Raw genomic sequence first — 12,090 nt, 5'->3', positions numbered from 1 at the left:
CCTATATAGGCAGTGACTGGCCACAAAGGATGAATAGTCATGTCTTTTGACTATATACCTCTTCATAATTAATGTTTTAATAATTACTTTAATTAATTATTATTTTAATATTATTAATATTTTATGAATATTTTATTGATAACGATATTATCTTGTTGACATAACTTGGAAAGTTGCTAATTGTGTATTTAATTGTCTGTCTCTTGAGCAATTGTCATCAATATCCTTTTCATTCATGTTGTCTCATATAATTGTTAAAGAGCCTTGGCTAATTGTTTAAAGTAACATTGTGGATAAGTGCTCTAGTCTCTTTTACGTGCCATCATTATCATTTTTGTTTCATGGCTAACATCTATTTGTGAATGATAATTTTATCTTGGGCATATTGGTAGTCTATTGTTTAAGAACATTTATCTTCTCGTCCTTTATCTCTTGGCTATCTCTTGTATCTTGTGGGCACTTGCAGTATTGAGCCCTTCATTTTGTGTTTAAGATTGTCTTTCATTCATTAAGTACTCTTGCGTGATAATTGAAGATAAAATTGTAAATTAAGTACTTAAGATCATAAAGAATCTTAACTCAAAAACACTCAAGCATTTTGCATTTGCATTCTAAGCCTAGATTTGCATTAATTACCTCCAAGCATAAGCTTGGTTGATAGAAAGATAGGAACACCCTTCATCTCTTAGCTTGGGAAAGCTAAAGCCTCCCTAGTGGTTAAAACGGTGACCTGGCAGTCGTCAGAGCCACAGTCTCTACGGTGCTAGCGGCACTGGGTATGTTAGATTTAAAGGAGAGGTATCGTTAACCAAGCCTTTGCTTGCTTCACCTTGACTTCTCTCTGCCACTTTCTTTTGGGGCTAGACTCAAAATAGATAAGGGTCAAGGGATACAGTTAGCTAGGCATATAATTAAAATCAATCAAGATTGTTGCATTTCACCTAGATTCTAGATCTTGCATTTCATATAGGACAGATAAGCATTCCTTAAGAACGGTTGTTCATCTGATCATTTGGTCTCCAACTAATCTAAAGCAAGTAGTTGACTCTGTAAGGCACTGGTCTCATAAATAATCCAATCTAATCCTTTTAACTTGCTAAAATCAACCAAGTGGCTAGGCCATTCAATCGTATCTCTTGGACTTGTTGATTGCCAACGGGTCTTGCATTCTCTCATTTCATAGGGACTACCCTCCATTGCCTGCTGTTGGGAGACACCTAGAACGGAGAGGTCGGGGATCAAAGTGACAACCCCCGACCTGAGTTGTTGTTGCATTGTGCCTGTACAATCTGAGCAACAACAGGTCCAAGCATTTTGATATTAGATATCACTATATCTGGGGTATGGTGCAGAGAGAGTAGTGAGGCTTCGACATTGATTTGCTGTGAAATTAAAACGTTGAACCTTCAACAGATGAGCTACTTGCTGACATTATTACCAAGTCTTTGTTGAAAGGGAAGTTCTTGGTCTTCAAAGAGCAGCTACGACTGGTGGATGTGACCCTCTCAAGTAAGGGTCACAACTGATCAAGAACATTGAGCTATGCTTTTCCCTCCTGTTTGAGCTCCCAGGGAGAGGAATTGAGTTGGAGGGCTCCTGGGGTTGAGGGAACTTGTGGACAATAGGTTTGTCTGATCCTTACCTCATGGTAAGTGTGTATGTCCCCTATTGTCGATGTAAGGTTTTGTTTGATCCTTTCCAAAAATGGTGTGTATCTCCCTCTACTGTCATGTCTGGGACTTGACTGAGTATACCCTAGTATGCATCCTACCCATAAGCTAGGCTTGTTGGGATTACCACCCATCTGGCCAATGGGTGAGGAGACTTGGGTGTGTCTGGCCCTTACCTCTCATGGGAAGTGTGTATCTCCCCCAAGTATCCTTACCTCTCATGGTAAGTTTTTATCTCCCTTCGGTTAGTGGATGCATGCGTTTTACCACTTGATTCTTGAGGGTGAAGGTGAGAAAATCAATGGACAATAGGATAGAGCGTGATCCTTACCTCTTATGGTAAGTGGTATCCTACCTATTGTTTGTTCGGATATATAGGGTGGCAGATTAATCTCCCCTATTGTCCATGGATATAGGGTGGAAGCTGAAGCTCCCCTATGATGATTCTTCTTCTTTAGATTGAGACATTATTGTTCAATTGGTGATCAAAGGAGACAAGTTCAGTTGAGATGTAATGAGACAGATGTCTTGTTGACGCAACTAACATGAAGGTCATGAAACTTGACCTAGAGACTTGTAGGGTTTGAAGGATCTGATTGATCTCCCATACTCTCTTTTGTGAATTATTCTTCTTCTATGATTCGAGATGAGATAAGATGAGATGAGATGAGACATGATGCGACAACCATGTACTTTCATAATGAGACGTATGATGCAGATGGAAATTCCTCCCTAGCTGAGAGGGAATGTTGAAATTTGGGTAGCTAAGGAACGAATTTCCCATAGGAACCCAAGTGCCCCAAAAAGAAGCCCGAAAGAAGATTTCAAATTGTATAAAGGAATTTTTTTTTATTTTTTTTTTTGTTGACTAGCGGAATTGACAACAGTGGTGGTATCGTACTCGCGTTACATGGGGTCGAATCCCACTGGCTGCCACTATAACCTCTAGGAGGAACCGTCCAGCCCGCAAGAACGAGACTCGAATTCGTGACCTGCACAGCGGCATGAACGACTTAACAGATCGTCCGCTGGCCATGAGACCAAACCTTTGCGAGCATAAAGGAAATTATTATTAATACATGGGCAAGCAATTATTTAAAAGGAATATATCTAATATTATTTTGAGCGAAAGTCAAATTTAAATTTGTATTTCGCTCCAAAGATTTCAAGTGAACTTCATATTGTTCATGTCGGCCTACCATAATGGACGTGTCATTGCACTCATAGAAACAAGTATAAATTGGGTTCATTTGGTTCTCCAAAAAGATATGGTTCAATTTGATCTGAGGTTCGTGTAAATTCTCTCTGAGGCACGCACTACACTCTGTGACTCATGTTCCCTACTTTATCGCTTGCAATTACTAATTGTGGCTCCTCGCATTTATGTAGCTTGCTCCAACTAGTGGCTCGCTCTTCTCTACGGTTCATTACAGGGGCTCACTATTTGTTTATGGCTTACATCAAATGGCTCGTAGTGTTTCTCTGGGCTCGGTCCTGTTACTTCATAGCTTGGATTACACAGAGGACTCACATTATACAACAAAATGAACTTGCATGATTTCTTTGGCCCGCATACACAGTAATCTCTGTGGCACAAATTAAATCTTGACCCTGTAGCATTGTATGATAGAGCTTTACTTTGTGGCATTGTGAACGAAATCGCTTTGTGCATCATCACTACCTTTACAATGGTATCATTATAGCTTGGCATCACAATGACATATATGCATTACATGCTGAGTGGTATCGAAGTATTTCAATGGAAACGATACAATGTGACTCATATTAATGGTCTCTCAACATTACAGTGGTCTCACTCTATATTATAATGATTAATGGCACATTACAGAGGTTCCCTCTCAATGGCACATTACAGTGACATTACAAGGATCGTTATCTACTTTGCATCGATATATTTTACTTTGGTTACTGTGGCTCGAAGATTCAATGGCTAACAACTTAGAGTGGCTCACATCAATGTTTGAATGGCATCGTTCTCTACATTAGTGGTATCATTCTTTGTATGACATCACTCCTTACAATAGTGGCTCGATCTTAGTGTGGTTCGGTCTCATCGTTTACAGTGGTTCATATGGTTTGTTTGTGTCTCATATTACTTACAATGAGATACCTTTGACAATAATTTATGTTGACTGTGATACGTATGGTTGTGATAAATATAGACGTGACAAGTAATCTATACTGCCATGATCTTGGCTTGTAGACATGACTGTAACCATGACTAGGACAATGACTATATTGCTTTGATTTATGACTATGGTAACAGTATACAGTACTCTCAATGATAGTGATCCTTGATGGCAGTATGGTAGTGATCTAGTAAGGCAGTGACATGATATGGCCTTGGTGACAGTGACCTTGACCTTGACATGGCAGTGACTTATGATATGGCTGTGCTTTGATATGGCAATGATATAACTATGACAGTGATAGTGACCTTTGTTATATGGCAGTGTTCTTGACATAGTTGTGACCTTGGATGTATGACGCTTTGATATTTTGCTTGTCCCTATGATGATGAGGGCAACAACAATAGTGTACAGTTCTCTATGATAGTGAGCATGATGTATATGTGATTTGGAGGCCTACCTGCCATTGGTTGTCTTAGTAGATGCTCTAAGATGTGTCTCATACTTAATGTACTTTGTATCTCAGTTGAACAATTGATAAATATCCAATAGAAGAAGGATCTGGTTGGGTTTTCCCCCTTGTGGGGTTTTCCCCTTGTCTCTAACCTAAATCATGGTGTCTCTATAGTGCATTGTTTTCTTCTACTGCCCCTTTATTGTTCCACTGCATTTTTGATGTTTATTGTTCTCTCTACATAATTGCTAATGATGATATGACGTTATGGGGTGAATGTAATGTGTAAGTGATGAAAAAGTTTGAAAATGCAATTATCTACAACAGAGAACAATCAAGCCCTGAAAATTATCAGTTTACTAGTGCTATTATGTATGAAAACGAGATGATTAGGATGTACTCTATCCTTTGAGGGCTAGAAATTGTCATGAAATGAACACAGATAAATTGAATTCACTACCTAGCAAAGAATTTGACAATCAAATATGAAACCAACTGATATGGGTGTTTTGGCAAGGTTAATATAGGTTGGCTTTAGGTTTGTCTTTACTCTAGATGTGAGACCCAATAAACAAAATATTCTCAAGTATACAATAACATGTATGGACTAGGAATGGGAAACATAATTTTAGGTGATTGAATGGCTGGTCTCTTCATACTTTATTACCTGTATACATGGCCTGAAGGGGTTTTAAAAAGTTGTACAATCAACTAATAATATCACTTTTTAAAATAATGTGGATTGTCATTGGAATATTCTTTTGCAATTCTAGTTGGACTTTGAACACAAGTGAATTTCCAGTGTGAATAATCACAATCAACCATATTTGAAGTGTACAATACAATTGATAAATGGTACACTATTGCAATGGTATCCTCTAGCATAAAGTGTATAATCATAGAGTAGTGTAGGGTTGCAGGGGAGCGCTCCCCCCCTCGAACCCATTCTTGAAGCGTGCTCTCAAAATTTGATCCCTTGGGGAGCGAATTTCAGGACCACGCCCTTGTGGAAAAATATCGCTCCCTAGTTTTTTAGGAGCGGCCAAGGGAGTGATCGCTCCCTGACTGCTCTCGGTCGCTTCGGGAGTGATTTTTTAAGGCAACAGTAGTCGGGGAGCGATCGCTCCTGACTACTCTCGCCATAAAACAATCACTCCCCGTAGGGGAATTGGGCAGCTGCGCGGTGGGAAAAGGAGAGAGTGGAAGGGACAAAAGAAATAAAAGGCCCTCGTGCCCTCCCATAATTCACCATTTACACATTGAGAGAGCAAAAGAGGGCTTTTGGAATTGGAGGTTGAGCTGAGGAGGAAGATTGAGAGGATTGCTTGGGAGTTTGAGGAGCTTGCATGGGAGATTGGAGCTTGGGATTGAAGGCCAAAGAGGTAGGATCTTGACTCTAATCTAGCATTTGTGTTTTTTATATATCCATTGTTAAATAAAAATGTTCTCTTCTCTCTTTCCCATTCCCATTCCTCCATTTTATTGCATGCAAGAAACTATAACTCAACCAAAGTTCAAAGAATCAAAACTTCAAACATCATGGTTATATGGCTTGGCATTCTCTTGATGTTGGTTCCTTTTTTTGTTATTATGGTGTTGGAGAGTAGGAAGGTTGATCATGATGAAGATGATGAAGTGGGTAGTGGTGGATTTGAAACCCGTAGAGAGGAAGAGTACCTTGGTGAGGAGGAAGAGGAGAGTGGAGATGAGGGCACAAAAACGAAAGCAAACCAAACTCCATTGTGGAAATATGTTTTTAGGCCTGAAGCAGGGAAAGGGGGTGGAAACACTAAATTTACATATATCCATTGCAAAAGCAATTACACAGGTTCATACACCCATGTCATATTGCACACTTGTGGGACAATGCCATGGGATGGAGGTACACAAATGGGAATCAAAACTTGTGTAAGTATGACAACACAACAAAGAGCCATAGACGTAAGGGAAGGGGAGGAAGCCCAATATAAATCTAAAAGATCAAAGGGTGACTTTGAATATGATAGCCCACAATCACATAGACAAGGAACTCCATCAACATCCTCCCATGGCAGTGGATATGGAGGCATAGGAACAAACATCCCTTTAAGGAGTAGAACCATATCAAATTTCCTTGGCGAAGGGTGTAGGAATCATGTGGATTCAAAAAATTTCCAATTTCTCTATGCATGTAGAATACCATTCAATGTTCTTTGCTGACCTTATTGGCATGAAATGGTTTCCGCCATTAATGATGTCCCCAAAGGATACAATGCCTTGGGTATGATAGGGCTAGAACCGTGGGACTTGATATTGAAAAAGCAAAAATAGCACATGGTTTGGGTCAAATGACAAGTTCTTGGAATGGGCATGTGGTATCCATTGCATCTGATGGATGGACAAATGTAAAAGGGAAGCCATTGATAAGTGTTCTTGCTGTTTCTAAAGGTGGTGCAATCTTCCTTTCAACATATGATTACTTAGAAAAGTTCAAGACTGCCATCAACATTGCAGAACCATTACTTCAAACAATTGAACATATTAGCCCATACAATGTCATCCAAGTCATGACTGAGAATGCTTATAATTGTAAGGCAATGAGAGCAATTATTGAGGATACATACCCCAACATATTTTGGTCTGGGTGTTTGGTTCACACAATGAACCTTTTGATGCATGATATTATTAAGAACAAAAACCCTCAATACAAATGGATTGGTGATTTGTACAAGAGAGGAAAAATAATGATAAAATTTATTACAAATCATAGCAATACCCATGGGGTTTTCCGCAGTCACTCAAGTTTGGAGTTGTTGAAGATTGCAAAGACTAGATTCGCTAGCTATTACTTCATCCTTAGACACTTTTTGAAGGTAAGAGAGTCATTGGCTAGCATGGTGTCAAGTCAACAATGGTAGGTATTAAAGGACAGGGATCCAACCGAAGTTGACAAGCAAGGTTTTGAACAGGTGGAGGACACTGCTCTTGAGGTCTGTTTTGGGCACATGTGAGGGATGTTTTGCAATTCACCAAGGCCATTTATAGCATGATTCATTTTGCAGATACAGATGCACCAGTGATTGGAGAGGTGTATGAGCAGATGGATAACATGTTGGGGCAAATAAAAGATATTGTTCAGGAAATGTGTGTGTGCACGGCGGAATAAACTTATTGTTCCACTACATGCCTTGGCGTATATCCTTATGCCAACATACTACACTCTATATTGGTTGGGCAAACCCGAACCTGGGGGTGGGGTTAATACCAAACCCCATCTGGATCCAGAGGTACAACAAGGATATATGAAAGCATTAGACAAGCTGGTCCCTGATAGGGAGGAGTGTGCTAATATGCATCTTTAATTAGGCATATACTTCACTAGCACTGTAGTGTTTCATTATTTGCATGCAATGGAAGATAGGGACAAATTTGATGCTATCACATGGTGGGACGCATATGGCGGGCAGGGATTCTTGCCAAACTTGGCAAAAGAAAGTGCTCTTGCAGGTTGTAAATACTTCATCTACAGAGAGGTGTTGGAGCACCTATAGATTCATCCATAATGAGAGAAGAAACGAACTCAATGAAAACCATGCAAAAAGATTGGTTTATGTGCACTACAACTTGAGGTTGTTGAGTCATTATTGTGATCGGGCTCGTGAGGGTACATCATGTAAAACTTGGGACAACAACCCAGAGGAAGATAATTTGGAGGATGGTGCTCTACATCTAGAAGAATTGCAAATATAACTTCAAAGAGATTTTGATGAAGCAACACCAGCCATGCCACCCTAATCATCTAGTAGCAGTGCTCGAGTTCCAACATCTTTGCTTTGCTGCCACCTCCATCTACATCCTCACGTGGAGGGCATGTGGCTTTTGGTTCTGGTCATCCGACTATGTCAGAGGAGACTCATAGTAGTATTAGACCACCATGACCTTCTAAGAAATTAGACATTTCTCGTGGTGGCAAGAGGAAGCAGCAGATAATAGATTTACTTGTCTTTTCTAGTTTCTAGTAGTTTTTATAACTGTTGACTCTTTCATATGTATTATGATATATTTTGTAAACGATATATGACAATTTAAGTTTGAAGTTTGAAGTTAGCAATTATAACTCATTGGTAATGAATTATGAATATGATGCTTCGTGAAAGTTGAAAGTTGAAACATTTCATTTCATGTTAGATATTTTTTGTTATAGTTTGGTTACTTGGTAATGGTAATGGTTAAAAGTACAACTTTAGTGATCAATGATGATAAATGTTATATATTGAATTTTGAAAGCTTGAAACTTTAAGATTGATGAATCATGATACTCAATATGTTGTATGTTACTAACTTGTGGACGTGGTTGATGAGGATTATAACTTCCAGATGATTGATGTTATATGGTTCAATCCATGTTTTTATGTTTTTTATATCTAATTCATCATTCTACATGCTTTTGTTGACATATATGGATCAAAATATTTAAAAATATATATTATATAAAAATTTGCTCCCGATTTCCTCCCAAACCGGGAGCATTTGAAAATGTCGCTCCCCACTCCTGCTCCCAAGTAACCTTGGAGCAGTGTTCCAAACAACTCCGATTTCTGCTGATATTTTCAAATTTTTCTGGGGTTTTCAGATTGATGTTGCTGATATTTTCTGATTTTTTCAGATCCAAGGATATGGTTGCCAAGATTTTCCAATAATTTCTGATATTTTCCCAAACATCTCCAATAAGTTTATCTCTGGTCCCTCAGTGATATTTTTCCCAAAATGATATTTGCAACATCATCACAATGGATAAATGTGACTTCTTGAAAAGCTGTAATAATACCTAGCAGATTTAGAAAAAAGAGCTAGGTCCATCCTTCTTTAGATTTGCAATATGAAATACAGCCAGACTTAGAAGCGACAGATCTGGAGTAAGAATGTTTTGGTAAATTCACAGATCAGTCAAATAATGAATTCAGGTAAATATTTTTTATGGTTGCAAGGTGGTACCAGTGACTATAAAACTCCTACGGTCTATGGGGTGAAATGAGGATGATTGGGAAAACTCTTTAAATATGGACATGATGAAGAAGCCACAAATTGAGGTTTTATTACTCCTCATTTCTGAACGTGTACCTGTAGCCACATTTTCCTTTTGACAACACCATTGTAAGACCAGAGAGATGCAAGTCTAAAGCCTTGTAGGCCATGTTATGATTCTGTAGCATGGTATTCCAGACATATTGTAGTTGGGCTTGCCCAGTCCCTCTAGTGCTCGTTCTCAACTCCATTCCTCTTGGATAGGATTGAAGGAATTGGGGAGGATCTCTTGGGATACGTGGTTTATGGAAGCCATTGGTTTTGTAGGGGCCAGGGCTGATCGCACTATGTAGGGCTGTTCTTGGGTGCACTTATGTCTTTTCGACATAGTCATGTGTCATAGAGTTTGTATGCATCTCTTGGCCTTGGTGCAATATTCATTTTAGTTCTCATCATGGTGGCCTCATAGTTCATAGCATTTCACATTTCCCGAGACAGTTTATGGACCCAATGCACAGACTCCCAGGTTCAAAAAATCAACAAACACTCAAAATGTTTAGAATAATGTGTACTTGGCATGCCACATACAAACTTTAGGTCTACAAGAAAGGTTTATATGTGAAATATGAAATGCATATCAGATGGCGTGAATAGCATATCTTTCATGGCATTGATAGACTTTTAAAGTGAAAATTTCAACTGGTATAAAAGGGTATTTTACTATTTTGAACAACATATTCATTAGAGTTCTGAATATTTGGAACATTGTATTTTTCATTAGTATAAATTTATAAACAGAGTATGAGTGTGAAAGTCACATTGTTTGAACTAAGTGTTTCATAGAGTATTCATGCAAAAATAGACATACACAGAACTAGTGAGAGTACATGGTTTTCTTCATATAAGTGTATTGTCTATGAAAAGATTTTTTTGCACAAAATTTGAATGTTTTAATAAACTTAACTTTTTTAGACTGAATTGTTCTCCATAATCAAATATTGAAATCTGAGAATTGCTTACACATGGTATAACGGGCCTATATAGAGTTTTGTTATACGGAGCTGAGCAACTGAACATGGATGTTTGTTTTGAGTCCTATGGGGGTGAAATAACCACTTTGCACCCTTCTCCTTTAGGCCTGATCTCCTGCGCTGTCCTACTAGGGATCTCGGCCCCTAATCACAGGTCTGCTCCAAGGTGGAACAACTTGAAATCTGCATCTGTTTTGGGGCTCAACCTTTCTGAAACATACACAAAATCTTCGGCCCTATTCTCTAGAGAAAATGCACCACAAAAACATGCACAAACTGCCCCTTCCAACTCGGCTAGCATGCTGCCTATCTCGGCCTAGACCAATCACAAGAAAAAGAGATCAACCACACCTTCTCTCCACTTCGGCTAGACTCCTTCAAGTTTGCGGCTACCTCAACGTCCTTTCTCCAAAATGATGATTGCACTTGATTTGTTTTAAATGAGCTCCATGGGCACTTATCTATACTAATCATTGGAGGAGCTAACGAGTGCTTTATGAGGTGAAGCCGACTTGATGAAGACCCGATTATGATATATTCTTTGTTGCTAGGAATAGAGGCCGACTTTATGAATATGACTGCTTGCCCAACATTGATTTAGAGCCACATTATTAAATGAAAGAAATACTAAGCCAATTTGAACACATCAATACTAATTTTCTTTTAACCAATTTGAATTCTCTCTTGGTGCAAGATGGTTTCTCCTTGGGGTAGCTAGGCTTCTAAGTTCTCCTTGGGGTAATTTGTAACGAATAAAATATATAAATAATATAAATATAATGTAAATGATAATAATCATAATTAATTATTAGTTAAGTAGTAATTAGGTTGAAGAGGCATGTCTAAATGAGACATCACTCTTCATGAAGAGACACTTGCTTGGTAAATAAGCAAGCCTCTCATTCTCATTTGTAATTCATTATCATTTTTATTCATATATTTAATATAATATTTATATCCTTAATGGATAATTTGATATTCCGAGTCTTTTGGAGTAATTAATCTATAGAAGGAACTTTGCTTCACTTGGTATTAGAACCACATTTGGTTGATCACCAGACCTTTGGCTATCAACCTATCATCAACGTTGTTGCTGTCATAATTGAAGCGTTTCACCACACATTTGGAGATTCTCCATTTTTTAGGTCTGTGGCCATTTGCTACTATTTAAAAATAATAATAATAATAATAAAGAATAAAAAAGAAGGGTATATAAAAAAAAAAGAGGAAAGGAAATAATATAAACTGAACAGACAAACAAAAAAGTGAAAAAAATTTATATATATAAAAAAGGGTTTTACATTATTGATAAAAAGTGCATAATAAAGATAAGCGGGAATCTTTTCAAGTATATTTAAGACTTTTTACGTGGAGAAGCCAATGGTTTTAGACACCAATGGTATTTGCCCGTGGTTTTAGAAACCAGTGGTAAGTTTTACATTTTACGAGGAGAACATTAACCGAGGTTTTAGAAACAACCCATGGTAATTGCCCCATGGTATTTTAGAAACCAATGGTAATTGCCCATGGTTTTAGAAACCATTGGTAAGTTATTAACCGAGGTTTTAGAAACACAACCGATGATAATTGCCCATGCTATTTTAGAAACCAATGGTAATTGCCCGTGGTTTTAGAAACCAGTGGTAAGTTTTACATTTTACGTGGAGAACATTAACCGAGGTTTTAGAAACAACCCATGGTAATTGCCCATGGTATTTTAAAAGTAAAATATATTTTGATAACATTGGAGAAAAAAGGTGTGATCTAAATAATTTTAATCG

At 38.1% G+C, this 12,090-nt stretch overlaps 1 protein-coding gene across 4 annotated transcripts in view; it reads left to right on the top strand.

Annotated features, from left to right (window-relative positions):
- The window catches only part of LOC149179480 (RNA helicase family protein), a 450,824-nt gene that overhangs the window by 313,370 nt on the left and 125,364 nt on the right, over positions 1–12,090 (top strand). The gene's annotated exons all lie outside the window — the stretch shown is intronic.

This window comes from Pinus tabuliformis, chromosome 4_1 (assembly GCF_031772625.1).
Source record: "Pinus tabuliformis cultivar Carrire ecotype Pingquan chromosome 4_1, CPIR1, whole genome shotgun sequence".
Classification (NCBI taxonomy): domain Eukaryota; kingdom Viridiplantae; phylum Streptophyta; class Pinopsida; order Pinales; family Pinaceae; genus Pinus; species Pinus tabuliformis.
Note: the sequence above shows the minus strand (reverse complement) of the source record. Positions and strands in the feature narration are given on the sequence as shown.